This window comes from Planococcus citri, chromosome 4 (genome assembly GCF_950023065.1).
Source record: "Planococcus citri chromosome 4, ihPlaCitr1.1, whole genome shotgun sequence".
NCBI classification, from domain to species: domain Eukaryota; kingdom Metazoa; phylum Arthropoda; class Insecta; order Hemiptera; family Pseudococcidae; genus Planococcus; species Planococcus citri.
In genome coordinates, this window is record NC_088680.1 from 61,677,571 (window position 1) to 61,694,828 (window position 17,258).

At 34.0% G+C, this 17,258-nt stretch overlaps 1 protein-coding gene across 11 annotated transcripts in view; it reads left to right on the plus strand.

Moving 5' to 3' along the window:
- The window catches only part of PMCA (plasma membrane calcium-transporting ATPase 3), a 246,445-nt gene that overhangs the window by 42,114 nt on the left and 187,073 nt on the right, over window positions 1-17,258 (plus strand). The window lies entirely within an intron of this gene.

Consider the following 17,258-nt stretch of genomic DNA (forward strand, 5'->3'; position numbering starts at 1 on the left):
TTCACTAGCGACTTTTTAGGACCACTTCGCTATAGCGTTTTCGCTGGCGAATAGCGAATCCGCTCTACAAGGTATACTATTCACTGTAGGGGGTAATGTGTAGCTGGAACAAGTAACCAAACAAAAGAAAAAGATTCCTTTTGTGACAAAACTACAACCACAATTAACAGATATATGAATGTGTAGGGTAGGCACCTAGGTAGTATGTTGTAGTTGCACAGAAAAGTCATTATCTCCCCCTTACACTCCAACTGAAGAGTGAATGAGTGATGGAACTGGTTTTCTTCTCTACTTTCTCTGGGATGTTTAGTTTGGTTCTTGCTGATCTCCTCCTACCCCACGTATCTGGTATAGATGTAAGGGATATTTGTCAACTTCATTTACAGGAGTACACTACTGATGCAGGTTTAGAAATTGGTATTAAATTAAGCATATATGGCAATTGAGCCAACACCACCTATAGTAAAAGGCCTGGGCGCAGAAAAAGTTCTAGAAGGTAGCAACGTCGCAAGGAGGCTGAGACTTACATGGTGTACTATGGGAAAAGCACTGTTTTCTTGTTTTTCGCGAATTTTTCAAAATTTTGAATGGGCACATGGGTGTTTAAGGCATGAAAAATGATCTATTTTTTACGCTCTACAACGTCATCTTTCATTTGAAGCTCTAGCACTCATCAATCAAAAGATATAAAAGCTCAAAGCTCAAAAATCACAAATACCAAACTTTTGAATGAATGTTTCTCAAAATTTTGATCGAGCACATGGGTGTTTGAAACATGAAAAATAATCTACGTTTCACGCTCTACAATTTGGTTTTTTCCCGAAAGCTCTAGCATCAATAGATCAAAAGTTGTGTGAGTTCAAAGTTGAGCTTTTTTCTAACTTTTGATCTATTGATGCTAGAGCTTTCGGGAAAAAACCAAATTGTAGAGCGTGAAACGTAGATTATTTTTCATGTTTCAAACACCCATGTGCTCGATCAAAATTTTGAGAAACATTCATTCAAAAGTTTGGTATTTGTGATTTTTGAGCTTTGAGCTTTTATATATTTTGATTGATGAGTGCTAGAGCTTCAAATGAAAGATGACGTTGTAGAGCGTAAAAAATAGATCATTTTTCATGCCTTAAACACCCATGTGCCCATTCAAAATTTTGAAAAATTCGCAAAAAACAAGAAAATGGTGCTTTTTCCATAAGACACCATGTAAGTCTCAGCCTCCTTGCGACGTTGCACTTTTTGTGCGCCCAGGCCTTTTACTATAGGTGGTGTTGATCGAGCCTAGTTCAGGAGGTAATTTTTTTTATCAATTTTGAGACATTTATCCACCCAAACATATGTATGTATCTGTAGCCAATAATTTTTCAAATTTTTTGAGATGTGTTTGAACAGTATGTGATATGTTTATGACAGTGAAATATTTTTTTAAAAAAGAAATTGGTCATTTCTGAAACATTTCCAGCAAAAAGAAAAACAATCATGCTGCTTTTTATGGGTTTCTGAAACTGAAAGTGCTTCACACTAAAAAAAAAAGATATTGTACTTAATTGCATACCTAAGCACATATATCCACACTAAGAGAAAAAGACAAGCGATTTGGGGTACATAGCAGTCAAATTTTCAGGGGTTTTTGAGTCAAAAACAATCTTCAAATTTTAGTCCCAAAAAAGTGTAATAAATGGGCAACAGTTTCACTTGAAAATTAAAGGCACTCACAATCCTCACAAAAAAAAAAGGGTAGAGCTTTGAAATTCGCATTATCAGCTAATTCCTTGGATTTTTTGAGTCAGAAAACTGTAATTTTATTTTTATCCCAAACTAAATACTCAATCTTCAGGGAGGGAGATGGCGAAAAAATAAAAATTTTTCAGGGAGGGAGATGGGAAAAAATGAAATTTTTCAACTTTGTTGAAGAAGCATCAAAATAAATGTTTTGCAACCTTCTAAATTGAAATCTGTTTTAGAATTAATTATTTAATTCAAGTTCCTTTTTGCGAAAAATTCAACAGCAAAATGTTAGAAGATGTTTTCGTAGCCAAACCATTCCAATTGGTAACATGCATCACAAAAATGCCAGCAAAAAAGTGAAATGCTGAAGTAAATAAATACCTGAAATAGCGTTTTTGCTTTTCACTCTCAAAAACGCCAGTGGTTTTGCTTTTCGCCCCCACAAAAATGCTCTGTGATAAAAACTGTCGGTAGCAGTTTCGCTATCCGCTGTCATTTCCGCCATGTGAAAAGAACTCCAGATAGCGTTTTTAATGGCGAAAAGCGAAAACGCTAGCGACTTTTTAGGACTTTCTAGCTATCCGCCAGCGTTTTCGCCAGCGGATCGCGTTTTTCATTGTCAATTGGGATAGGACATTGGCAGAATTTATTGCATAAAAAAATACATGTGCTGATTAATGAGCAGAAAAGTATTGGTGGAAAGTGTTGCAATTCCTGCTGTGTTTTATCTCGCATATCATCGGCAGATTTTCACCCAATGGGGATTGGAATAGCAGTCCAGATGTGAAGAATAAAAGGTCAATGGCTCTTTAGGTCCAAATTAATTCAACGATTGTTTTATAAATCAACAGTTTATTCTGAAGCGATGTTTCTTACTCAGTTGTCGTCGTCATGGTTCCTTGTCCTTTACAGGACATTGGAAATCATATTTTTGTGGTACCCTAACAGGGTGAGGCAAATGCCTATTGCCACTGTGATTATTCTGGGGAATCGACGTTGTTTTGAGCTTTCACCTAATAGTTTCCCCTTGCTTTCTACGCTATCTACAAAGTAGCTCATACATCACTAGCCGGGTTTTTACAACCCTGAGTTCCATAATCACCGCTACCTATAGTTGCTCAACCAGTTACTGCTTTTTGATACCAGCAACAGATTGTGTGCATTTCTGTTGCCTCTGCTGTTCTGGTGCTCGACATGTAATAGATGTTGAATGCACTACAATGTATACATTACACGTTAATGCCTGCTTCTCTAGCGGAATTTGAACCCATGACCTCTTGTTCAGAAAGCTGTGGCTCAACTCACTACGTCACCAAGTGTTTACTCAGTAGCCATAACATATTACACAGCTTTAGGTTGACTTCATCTGGTTTCTTTTCAATATGGGTTCTCCATGTAAGTTTTCTGTCCAGGTGTGTACCAAGGTACCTATGTACTTTGTGCTTGGTTTTTCTGGTATTATTTGCCCATTTAGGAACACAGGTGTGTAACTGATGTTTTGATTGGAAAATATTACAAGTTCAGATTTGTCATTGTTGATTTTCACGTGCCATCTTTCTATCCAGAAGTGAATGTCATCAATGGCACCTCATCACAGTCTTTCTGTAGCAACAGTTAGATCAGAGTGTGCTGTAACAAAAGCAGTGTTATCTGCAAATGTGGCAGTTAGTATGTATCTACATTATGGTTTGTTGGGAAGTCACAAGTGTGTATAACACATATAGGAAAGGAGCCAAACCTCTTCCTTGAGGAATTCTAGCTTGAACTTATCCATTGAGAGTACCCACCTTCTAGTTGTATCCTAAATGAGAATAAATCAAACTCAATGAACATTTATTGAAAATGTCTCATGTCTTTATACGTATGTATTAGAGTTGTTCTACATAGCCCCATTTTCAAGTAAAAAACCTTCGTCTGATCGTCAAATGATGTTGGCTCTTTTGTATGGAGCCCCTGAACCAATTTGGGAAAAATAAAAAAAAAATTAAAAATTGATGTCTGTAGAAATTTGTTGAAAATTTATCCCCCCCCCCCTTTTAAAAAATGATGCTTGTACAAATTTTTTGAAAATGTTTCATTTCTAATTGTAAGTAGAGGACTTTTAAAATAGATAATCACATTTTAAAGAAAATCTCTCCATTCAAAGTTGAAAAATATCGAAAGTGATGATAAATTGATGTTTGTGTAGGTACAAATTTTTAAAAAGTTTTCATCTCCATGAGCAGAATACTTCTGGATAGTTTTTTCAAGAGAAACCTTCTCTCCCCCTCCCCCCCATGACAATGTTGACCACCTACATTATACAGACCTCCAAAGATAGTAGAATCAAAAAAATTGAACAAATTAGTATTTTAAAAAAAATCAATCTTCTTTCAGAGTTCTTTTAAATAACTTCTCTTCAAGAAAAAGCCTTCTTTCTTGCTTCTTGTTTCATTTTCATTACGTCAATATTGGTAATTTTCTTACCCGGGGTAACAACTTTAGGGCATGAGAGCAGAAAAAAAGATGAAAAAATCCATCATATTATATTTATTGTATAAATAATAAGGTACACCTCACTGAACAGGTAGAAAATCATATTGAAACCATACACTTACCGGTATAAGTAGGTAGGTCTAGGTGTTTATATGTAGGTGTTTGGAATACTTATACCGAAGTCCGAAGAAATCAATACGTCTTTGATCCTTGACAATAAATAATCCGCGTTTGATTGCACTTAAAAATAGCACCAGTAGTCGACTCTTAATCGCCATTGTCTTAAGGTCACCGTGTAAACAATAATCTTCATATTAATTTTAACTTCTAAAGGAAGGTATATGTGTGCGGATTATCTACTCGTATACCATACACACGGCTTCTAATTACATAAATGTACAGAAAAGTGAAACGGATTCGTTCGCTATAATCTTGTGCTTTCTGCAGCGATATACGACTGCGACTCGTATATACGAGCGAGTCTCTTTCGTTGTTTAAAATTTCTTAATGATTGAGATTATATTTCTAATGGGAGGATATCAAAGAAGACAAGATGTCTGGAATGTATTTAACCTTATACTCGAATATCTTTAGTGAGATAGGTATACCGAGGTAGGTACTCGTATTTATAAATCTCTCGTAAAATTTCATTACGAAGTTTTGCTTCTTTTGTGCAAATTTCTTTGCGTTTTGTTGGTGATGATGCGATTCATATGGATTGAATGAGTGTCCAAGATGTGGTTAATGTATTACATCTATTAAAATAAAGGTACAATTAAGTACGAAAATGTGATTATAGAACGTATGTCATCATTGATAAGTTTATTTTTCAAGTATATTACCTATGAATTTTCTGTTCTGTAACTTATCAGGTATTAGGGGGACATCGAGTAGATTTTTCTACCAATTGTTGGAGTAAAAATATTTTTGTATTCAATTTTTTCCTGATTTTTATTTTCTATCCCATTAAAGTTTTGATTTAACCAAAAATACGTTTAAAAACTTTACAGCATTTTCTCAAAAAAATTTTTTAAGCACTGACCCAAAAATATTTTCAAAATTTTTACCATTTCATTTGAATTTTTTTCAACTGGGGATGGAGTGGGGGATTCACCGGAGAAAATGAACCGTTTTTGAAAGACCATTGGGGACGTTTATGTAATTCTAACAAAATTGAAAATTGTCTTTAAAATTTTCACTACTATTCAATTCTTTTGATTTTTTTCAGAATTTCTTAGGGGGCTGTAGGTGATTTTTTCTTAAAAATGGGGTTACTTAGAAGAATTTTAAAATTTCAATTTTTAATACCTAACAATTTTTATTGCATTTTTTTTCAACTTTGGAGAGATTTTGGAATCATTTAACTTTCATTTAAGGGTGAGAGGGAGGGCAAAAATAACTGGAGATTTTAAAAAATTAAAAATAACAACTTTCAAGAGTTGAAAAAGAAACAAAAAAAGACAAAATTTTTTTAATAAGCATAATTATAGGTAAGTAGGGCTATTTGTACTTAAGGGTCTTCTTCTAAAGTTCATTTTTACACTTCAAAAAAATCTTTAAACTCCCTTTTGGGTCAGTGGGTACAAAATTGAAATGCTGTTGAATAAGGTAGAGCTAGATGGTTTATTTTTGGCCCTCTTTCACTACAAATCGATTTTTGAGCTTTTCTAAGTACTTCTAGAGCCTCTAGCAAACTTTTGGAGATTACAACCACCACAAAATTTTATCTAATCGAGCTAGAAAGTCCTGAAATTTGGTATGTGTCACACTTTCAACTTTGCAGACAGATTATAGGTGATTTCCTGTCATTCTGGAGTCTCCAGTGATATTTTTGAGGATTTCAGTTTCTCACAAAATTCGTCTAAATGTGTCTAAATTAATTTTGTATACTTATAGGCGTTCTATGCGAATCAAACTACCGAATTATAACTCTCAAAAAACATATTTTCAGTTACATTTGAGTTTTACAATCACTCTTGAAAGGTTTATTTTTTGGGGACCCGTTTTTTTTCTGGTAAAAAGTGCTTCAGAAACCAGAAATATGCTTTTTCAAGGTGGCAACCTTTTGAGAATCTTCTCACTGGGTCATATCGACCTATTCATGCGTTTTGAGAGCCTTTGGCATATTTTTTGGACCCAAAATTTTTTTCCAAAAAATGACCTGAAATCTTGAAATGTGCCATTGGGCAGCTAAGACTCTAAACAATCTGCTTATTAGGTACCATGTCATTTTCCAACTACCAACGTGTTCTGGAGGCCTCTTTCGATGCTCATTAGAAAAACTGTAGGCTTATTTCTTGTGTCGAATTTTTACCAAAAAAATTGCCTCAAAAATATTAAAATGTGTGATTGGGTGACTACAGCTTTGCGAGCATATTATTCTGAGGCCATATTCTAACTACCGATGCGTTTTGAGACTCATTTTCAATATGAATAAAGAACTGTATTTTTAAAAATTTGTACCTAACGTTTTTTTTTAAAAAATTGCATCTTCAAAAAACAACAATTTTTCTACGTATGTGTCAAAGTTGGGGTTCTAAAAATGATTTCAATTCAAAAATATGACTGGAAATGAGGTTCCTTATAGAATAATAACTGATCATTTGATTTTTTTCATCAATTTTGGAAAATGTAGGTCTCTAATTCGTTTTTTTTTCAAAAATTTATTGACGAAAAAAATCTGAATTTAAACTGACATCGATCAGAAAAAATTTCGGAACATTTTTTATTGATTTATTAGAAAGAGTCACAACAATTGATGGAATCTCGTGGTAAAACTGGCCAAAAGTTCATCAAGGATACTTTGAATGTATTTTCCCACAATCATGTGGTTTCAAACCAGCTCGAATCTGCCCCTATTTTGTTTGAAAGCTCGAAAATGAGGTAAAAATTCAAATTTTTAAAAAAATCAAAGGTATCCTTCAAAACTTAGCATCAAGTAATTTTCATTGAAAATTGTATCAATCAATATGACCATTTAGTACCTACAGATTCTTCGCTTCAAAATTACATTTTTTTATGTTTGGTTTTTCCTCACGTTTCAAAATAATAATATGTAATAGTAAAAAAATCACGAATAAATTCAAACTTGAAAGGGTCAGAGACTCAGAGTCCTTTTAACCTCCTCTCAGAAGCTCAAAAACTCGAAAATTTTCTGTTTGTCATTTTTCCCCCTGAGATTTCATATCCACCAAAATCAAAAAATAATTAGGGGATGATGACTGGAAATTCCTTTTTTTCGATACTTGATCTTTTCAAGCTGAAAGGATCGAAAACCCTTAATTCGTTCCTCTCGCGATGAATCCTCATGGTTTGGTCAACAAAATGAACGAAAAGAATGACTTAGTGGTCGAGATGAGATTTCATTGACCTGTCAGAAATCCATTTTGAAAATTCGAACAAAAATTGATGTAATAAGTCATAAGCACTGCCAGTGCCAACCTCACTTTTTAGAAGCTAAATTTTATTTTGGCTTTTTTATGACAATTTTTCCAGCACATTAAATCCAAAAAAGTTGCAAAACTGCTTGAATCCGCTACAAGTCGATCCGCGAGGTCAAAAATATGTTAGAAACCAAATTTAAATTTTCACACTTGAATTTCAACAAATTCTGATTTTTTCACAAAAAATTACCCAAATTTGAATTTTTACAAATTCGCTAAAAATTGAAAAATGAAATTCATCTGGTAAAAAATTTAGCTCGATGGAGTATGCTTTATGAACTGGGATCGATTTTAAGCTCAAAAACATTTCCACATTTCACAAAAGGTCAACATTACTCGTGGACCTAAGTAATTATTCGATAAATTTGAAAAAGCTCATTCTCTCTATTTTTTTCCCTTCCTGTATCCCTCCATCAAAAAAACCCAACCCTATTTCGTATTTAGAATACTTGTTGGTACCTATCTAAACGTTACTACGATGTATAAGAAAAGCATTTTCCATACCTATTGAAAATTTCCCTCGTAGCGAAACGTTTGTGAATTGATAAATTGAAGGAAATGCTGAAAACGACTTTTATACAATTAGGTACAAAATGTTAGTTCTACTATTTTACAAGAACCGTTGATAAATTAAACGCCATAACCGGAGGCGAAATTATACACAACGTGAATGTACTTTCAGCAACTAATGTATTTTTCTTTTTGTTTGTTTTTAGGTAAGCATGTTATACGTATTGTATATACATTGATATTACTCGTAGTACACCAAACCTGAGAACGAAGCGAAGAGAAATATTCGAAGGTAATTCTACGATTTAATTGCTTGTATCGTCGTCGTATTATTTCTCCCTCGTATTTTTACTCTTGAATTTTAATAACAAAAGATACGATTCCTTATTGTATAAGGGGAAAAGAAAACGTTGTTATTAAAAAAAAAAAAAAAGGTGTATCTTATACTTACAATAACTGGAGTACCTGCGATGAAAAAACTCTTCAATATATAAGTAGTTAAAATTATATATTTTTTTTGGAAGGTTGTGACTTTTTGTGTGCGAGAAAATTAATGAGAAACTGTTTAGGAGTATCGCCTTAGCAACCATACCCTAATACTTGTAGTTTAATCAATTGTTTAATTCTTCGTGAAAATCTATCGAAATATTTTTATTCGATCATCATTTTATTTCATTTTTTCCAGTTCAGGGTTTAAAGATGAGGAGGGGGAAAACTTTCAATTCGGATTCGATCAATTTTACGATGCTTGAAATTATTTTATCACGCTTGAAAGTTGCTAAAAATATTTTCACCAACGATGAAACAGAATTGATGCATAAATTAATCAAACCAGAGTGTAATTAACGTCATTACGGTGTAATTTAAGCACTGCCCTAAATTTATATAAATTTGAGGAAGGGGGTAAGGGTGTTCTTTTATCGAATGCTTGTAAACAGGGTTATTGTTTAAAGAAACCCAACAAAGAGAAAAGGTTCGTTGCAAAACAATGCAGCAAAAAAAAAAAGGTCCATGGATGAGAAAAAAAAGCACAATGTTTTGTTTAATTTCACAATACACGATACACAAATACCTTTGTGACATTTCCGATACGAAACTAACGTAAAAATGATCATTCGTAGAATTTCTAGGTTTGTGAAGTATGTAGATAAATTTCCTACACTGAAAATATCAACAAAATGAGACATCTTTGCTTTAAAAATTGCGCTTATTCGATAAATAGGTACTTCGGACTCGATGCATTTTCTTCTAGAGTCAGCTAACTAAATGGTTATTTCTCGTATCGTAATAGCCATAAAAATCCGTTAGCGAAAAATTATAGCCATCTATCTATCGTTATTACGATGATTACTCTAGAATCGTAAAATCGCCTATTTATCCTGCGGCCTTGTACATTATTATACGTAACTTGTGCTATCAGTCGAACGAGAAACAGAAACAATAAGATTATAGTTTACACTTTGTCGTATTCGTTGCCCATAGCAAGGGCTCACACAGCACACACAGTTCGTCTTCGCGTTTGCGCACTTTGAAGAAAAAAGTTTCGAACCGAGTATCGCGGTGTAAATGTTGGAGATGGGTAAATGCCCAAAGTTCGCTCATTTAGATATTTTGCACTGTATTTAGCAGGCATGTTGTGAGAGAATAAATAATTATTGTGGGGCATAATTGGTTGTATTTAGCGATAGAGGTGCCTTCGGATTCGATTACTGCTTTTAGCTTGATTGTGGTTTTTTTCGTGGATTTTTTTTTTTAGCAGAAATTGTATAATTTTTACTTGAGAAATTGGTTTCGAGTAATTTGGAGGTCTTGGTGAATGAGAATGAAAAAGAAAAACGAGTTGCTGATTTTGTGAATGGCGTTGGGTGGCATGTGTTTTGGATGGTGGGATAATTATTCGAGTGATTTGAACCAATAAATGGTGAATTATTTTTTATCAAATTGATTTTTTTTTCGATGCTTGGAAAATTTTTAGGCACTTACAATAATAATCAAGTTTTCGTGTAAAATTCAGGATTCGATTAAATTGCGGTAGAAGACTGAAAATCGAAGTGTACCCTATTTTTAACCTCCTGAATCGATTATTGGTAGTTTCAAATCATTCTCCGGAGCCTTCAACGTTTTTTTTTTGGTAACTTCAACTGTAGAAACATTTTACCATAAGAAACAGAAAATTTAATTTAATCAAGGCTGAAAGCTGAGTTTTAGTTTGAACCTCTGCCCCCCCTCTCCAAATTTATGGTAATAAATAGTTTCATATTTGAGCCATTCAATCTCAGCGAATTTTTGAATTTTCCATTTTTCCTGGGTTGAAAAATTACCAATGAGAGGGCCGAATTTAAAACCATTTTTTCAGTTTTCAATTTTACTTACAAGGGAAGCTCTTGAGGTTTCACACTCCGATTTGAACGGGACCGCGATTTTTGGAAAGAGCATAGTCTAAAACCCCCAAAACCGTTATCTTTTGATTTTTTGGATTTTTTTATTTTGAAAAAAGCTAGTCAAAAAACGACTCTTGAGGTGTCACTCCCGAAATTGGCTCAAATGTAGATAAACTCGTTAAACAGGTCGAGTATAGTACACAACTCGACTTTTAGCTGCCCAACTTCATATTCACGCCTTCTGGAGCAAATTCAAAATTCTGGAGAATTTGAAAAATCCGGCTGGAGGCTCCAGAATGGCGGGAAATTGTGAAATTTGGATTTGAAGGGTTAGTTTTGGACAAAATACAGGGATTCGCGTGAATTTCAAAAAATTCCACACAAACGGGAAACTTTTGATTTTTTGGATTTTTTAATTTTGAAAAAAGCTGGTCAAAAAGCCACTGTTGAGGTGTCACTCTCAAAATTAGCTCAAATGTAGATAAACTCGTTAAACAGGTCGAGTATAGTACACAACTCGACTTTTAGCTGCCCAACTGCATATTCACGCCTTCTGGAGCAAATTCAAAATTCTGGAGAATTTGAAAAATCCGGCTGGAGGCTCCAGAATGGCGGGAAATTGTGAAATTTGGATTTGAGGGGTTAGTTTTGGACAAAATACAGCGATTCGCGTGAATTTCAAAAATTTCCACACAAACGGGAAACTTTTGATTTTTTTGATTTTTTCATTTTGAAAAAAGCTGGTCAAAAAGCCACTTTTGAGATGTCACTCTCAAAATCGGCTGAAATGTGGATAAACTCGTTAAATAGGTCGAGTATAGTACACAACTCGATTTTTAGCTGCCCAACTTCATATTCACGCCTTCTGGAGAAAATTCAAAATTCTGGAGAAATTGAAAAATCGGGCTGGAGGCTCCAGAATGGCTGGAAATGATAAAATTTGGATTTAGGTAGTTAATATTAGTTTTGGGACTTATCTTGATCATTTTTACTGATCAAGTTCGTACTTTTAAAAAAAGCATAAATCGCCAAAAACAGTCAATTTTGAATTTTCAAAAATTCGCCAAAAATCGAAAAATTAACTTGGGTAGCTGAAAATTTGGTTTTGGGGGTTTTAAACCATCAAATTCGTAATAATTTACCTACTTTGGAAATTGCTTGGGAAAAATGAGCTACCAAATATCAGTTTTACTTTTTTCAGTTTCAGTTTTCTGTTCATCTTTCTTCAGTTTCGCTCATTTCAGTTTCAATTTTCAGTATTCAGTTTTGAATTTCAGTTTCAATTTCTTCATTTCAGATTCAGTTTTTTTTTTCAGTTTCAGTTTTGGTTCCACTTTTCCCCATTAAATTAGTAATATTTTGAAAATTTATTAGAAAAAATGAGCCACCTACCAAAAATTAGTTTTGCCTTTTTCAGTTTTGCTCATTTCAGTTTCAGTTTCTGATTCATTTCAGATTCAGTTTTTTTTCAGTTTCATCACCCCCCCCCCCACCCAACAAATTCATAATATTTTGGAAATTTGATTTGAAAGAAATGAGGTACCTACCAAAAATAAGTTTTGCTTTTTTCAGTTTCAGTTTTCAATTTTCAATTTTTCAGTTTTTAGTCTCAGTTTTGCTCATTCCAGTTTTAGTTTCAATCTCTTCATTTCAGTTTCAGTTTTAGTTCCAGTCTCAGTTTTCCATCACTGCGGATGTGATTGGAAAATAAATTAAGAAAATAATCTTGAAATAAACGCCAAAATACAGTTCAAGAGTGTTGAAAGGTTATGATAGGAAATTTTAACGAGGAAAGATGAGTGGGTTCTGCGCCAGGAATACGAATTTTGAGTTCTAATTACATTAAAAATGACAGGATGAGAGCAAAAGAATCCGTCCTTATTTTTCCCTTCATATTCGTAGGTATACTTAAACAATTTTCAACTTGGTGATGACTCCCCCTCCTGCCATGATGTTTGTTCATTTCGCAGTATTACGACAATAGAAACGGATTGGGAATTCAGAAAATCATCTCGAAATGTATGTTTGATGATAGTTTGAGAGTTGTAAGAAAAAAATTTCGACAATAAGGATAGGCGGGTTCTGCGCCAGGAATACGAATTTGAACTTCCAATTGCATTAAAATTAGCAAAAGGGTGAAAAGTCAGATCCTTGATTTTCTCTTTGTGTTTGTATAGTTGAAACAAATTAGTTCCGGATTGGAATTTTCAGATCCTACTCCCCCCCCCCACCACCACCACCACCGAACCAACGATGATGATTTTCACTGATCTTACTACATGTATATTGCTACTGAAGAAAAGTACCTACCGGTATTTGAAAGGAATCATCTTGAAGTATAATAGATATGTTTGATGATCGCTTGAGAGTTGTGAGCAAAAATATTGACTGAGAAGATGGGCAGCAATATTTCGAAAACCTGAAGAACGCACAAAATTTGCTGAAGGCTCCAGACCGACTTGAAATCATCATCAGATGATTTAGGATCCCAAAAATGGTAGATAAACTAAATTTCAGCTCTGTACCTTAATTTATTCAATTTTGAGTTTCACATGTAAAGAATAATTTAATTCGGAATTTTTAAAAATTTTTCATTGAAAAATTTCCCAATTGATTAAAATACTTCTCTCGTATCCAAGGTGTAAAAAATCTGAATATCGATGACCTTTTCACCTCGTATCGTGGAATTCACGATAAATAGAAATAAACGTTTCATGATGTCACGACATACTCCATTCAATGACCCGATAAACCACCCTAGTTGTTTTGTATCTTGTACACATTATACATACCAACAAGAGGACGAGGAACGACTGCTTACTTACTTGACGAGCACACCTTTCCAGTCCCACAAGGGGTTGTTTTCAATAAATAAAAAATACATTTTAAAAATACTACGTACGAGTACAACTCCAAAAAGTACACAGGGCTTTCCGCTCAAAAACAATAGTCATCGTTATAGTCGAAGCAGCTTTTACGAATTTTTACTCTTCGAATGGTGATATATCTGATATAACGAGTAAAATTCTAGTATACCAATGCAAATTTACTACATAATCGCGAAACACATACAGAGTAAAAAAAAAAACAACAGAGAAAAAAAACGAGCAAGGTTATTTAATTTCCGGAAAACACGAGATAATGCAATTTTTACTTTTTGTACAGCAAGCCGAGCTTAAAATATACTTCATTCGATGTCTGAACATATATCTTAGTTACATTGTGAGTTTTTGTTTGTCTTTTTTTTTGTCCTACTCGTAGTTTTGTTGGTTGATGTACGTTTGTCTTTTTGTTCAGACTTGGAAGAGTCTATTCAAAATGTTTCTCGTTTTGTAATTGTAGACGTATTACATCTTATGACATTTTTTTCCCTTTTTTTTTTTTTTTTTAGTTTTTTGTGTAAAGTTGCGCAGAACTGTCCCCATTTATCATCTGACGAATTTGGAAGACCAAAAATTAGATGTGTGAGGCAAATTTCAGTTTCCTATTTCGATTAAATTGGATTTCGATTTTTTTCATACCGATAATGTTTTCAAAATTGGAGAATCCAAAAAATTTGCTGGAGGTTCTAGGACGCTTTGGAATCGAAAAATAAACGTTGGCAGTTCAAAATTTGATTCTGACGTGTGGATGACGTCACCCTCTTTCAGAGAAAAAAATTCAGCTCAATCAGAGTTGACTGGTTTCAAAGGTTCTAAAAATATAAATAATATCGAAGAAGAAAATATTACAATTAATCCTGTTAATTTATTATGAATTGAACGTAAAATGGATTTTAAAAAATTTTTATCAACAAAAGAAATCAAGTTTAAAATTTTTTAATACACTCGATGTTGATAATTGCCTCAATTCCAAATATGGAAACGTTTAAAGGTATTTTCTTCCAGCATAGCTTAGCTACCTATACATATAAATTCTGCACGATAAATTCTCCTCCTTATAAACCATCGGTATTGCGTTGGACATGCGGTTATACGCGTTGAAAATGGAAGCCATACGAGAGAACCCCCGTACAGAAACATATTGTGCTATCATAAACCGCAGCAGGAGTCTGGAAAATTAATCATAACGCAGTGATACGGTGGCTGTGGCTGTGTATGGCGATGATGAAAGAAAAAAAAAACGCGAAAAAAAAATACCCATAATCGTTTTCGTCGACCGCACTCGTAAATCGACTTAGCCATTCTATTAGCCTGCTTCGGAAAAAACATTAAATATTCAAAATTTACTCGCTAACGCACCGAATAGGTAAGAAAATCGCGGATAAACGTTTCTAATATGTGTTTGGGGTAAAATTAAAACGCAGATAGGGCCGAAAATTTCAAATTGCTGGCTTGGGAGTAGTTAAGCGGCTTGATTTGGAGCGGTTAATATTTGAGCCGGATGTAATTTATTGTTTTTCATCAACGGTCGGTTCCGATAATATTATTTGTGTATGATTTGTTGCTGTTTGGGATTTTTTTCAGTTTGAAGAAATTAGAAGAGTGCCAGATCTACGAAGGTTGAGGGGGAAAATGAAAAAAATTGTCGCAACTTTTTGCAATAAGTTTTTGATAAACTGTATAAAATTGGAAAATCGACACTGTTCTCAGATATATTGGGTTTCAGAAATAAAAACTTACTTATGTATTTTACATCTCTCCTTCCCCAATGAATTTGAAATAGAGATATTGACACGTCTTCAGGAAGAAATACCCATTCAAATGAAAGCCCATTGCTCAAAATGATCACTTCAAACGCGACATTGAATCTATTTTTCATAAGAAATAACAAATGGGATGGACAGGGAGAATCCACTATGATATTTAGGTTCTTTTGGAGCCCCCCCTCATTAAATTTTGTTCAAAAACACGAGAAACAACTCTTAAAAAACTATGTGCTGGCAAAAGTTTCCCATATTTTGACATATATTGCATAATTTATTTATTCCTGGCGCAAAACCCGCCAACAATTCCATTCAATATTTTTTCATTCGTGAACTATGATTAAAAGTATTAAGTTAGGTACTTTCAAGATTGTTTTAAACTAATAAATAAATAAATGATGAACGAATTTTTGGACTAGAACCAGTAAAAATGAATTTAGAAAATACAGGGTGTCCAAAAAGTTGGTATTCCGATTCTTACATTTCAAAAAGTTTTAGTTTTTTGTAAAAAAAAAATAATAAATAAATAAAAAATCAAGTTCAAGTCGAGAAAAATTCAATTTCTTTGGCTTGTATGGCCAAAATTGTAGAAAATTGGAAAAAGTAGCAACAATATTTTCAATATGAAAATAGCCACCGTACCGACTTGAAAAGTATTTTTCTGGACATTAAAGAAACCAGAAGGAATGCTTCTGTTGCCTTTTTTCTCGTTTTAAGGTAATCAGGAGCCAAATTGGTGGTCCTTATTTTTGAAGTTGGGATTTTTTCCGCTCCCACGCCCTAAAGTGGTGACCTCGGGTGAGAAAATAATTCCCTATTTTTTATTTTTTCCATTTCCGAAAAATTCGGGCTGCGGTGGGCCCCTCAATTTTCAAAAATTTGAAAAAAACCTAATTCAAAGAAAAATTTTTAAAATTTCAAAATTTCGAGTTCCATCGTCTCTAAAAGGTCCCTTTTGAGTAAAATAGACTCTCATGACGATTTTAGCCCCCTCCCATGAAAACCAAGCTGACCCCACCAGAATAACTGAAATTTGTAGTTTGGCTTTTCTGGTGGGGTCAGCTTGGTTTTCATGGGAGGGGGCTAAAATCGTCATGAGAGTCTATTTTACTCACAAGGGACCTTTTAGAGACGATGGAACTCAAAATTTTGAAATTTTAAAAATTTTTCTTTGAATTGGTTTTTTTTCCAAATTTTTGAAAATTGAGGGGCCCATCACAACCCAAATTTTTTGAAAATGGAAAAAATAAAAAATAGGGAATTATTTTCTAACCAAAGGACACCACTTTGTGGGGTTGGAAGGAGGAAAGACCAAAAACAACCAATTTTAGGACATCTCACATAATATACGAATTTCAGCTATTGTGGGGGGTCAGCTTGGTTTTCATGGGAGGGGGCTAAAATCGCCATGAGAGGCTTTTTTACTCAAAAAGGACCTTCTAGAGATGATGGTGTGAGAATATTATTACTTTATGCCTGTTATTGTGAGGTATTAAATCACTACTTCAAAGGGGAGAACTAAGAAATACTCCGTAGAGGATAACTTACCTGGCTAGCTCAGCAGGACGGCGTTATAATAATAGACCACAAGATGTGGATAAAATACACGCACATGTTACACAAATGGTATATTTTATCACGTAATTATGTCACAATAGACGATTAACCGATAAATGCACAAATTAAACCAAATTAAACCAAGATTATCCGAAATTAACACATATTCACAGATTACAACGTGGGTTGATCTGAGAATTTACAAACCAGTGCATCATATATCGAATGAGCACTTCATTAGCATGGAAGACCGTTGACGTGATCAGTGTACAACGAACTACACCGTTCCACACGCTCGTAGCTGCGTCTAGGGTGCAGCTCCGAGTAGGACAACGCAGTGTTACCATGAGGAGTAATACATAATAGTACTACATAGGCAGGTTAGGCATATGCGGATATAACATATGCCCCTCCGAGATTAGCTTTGATGATGAGCTTCTTCATCGGAGACAATTACGGATACATTATATACCACATATGAACTAAGACCTGACTATGAGTAATATCATGGTATATACTTCT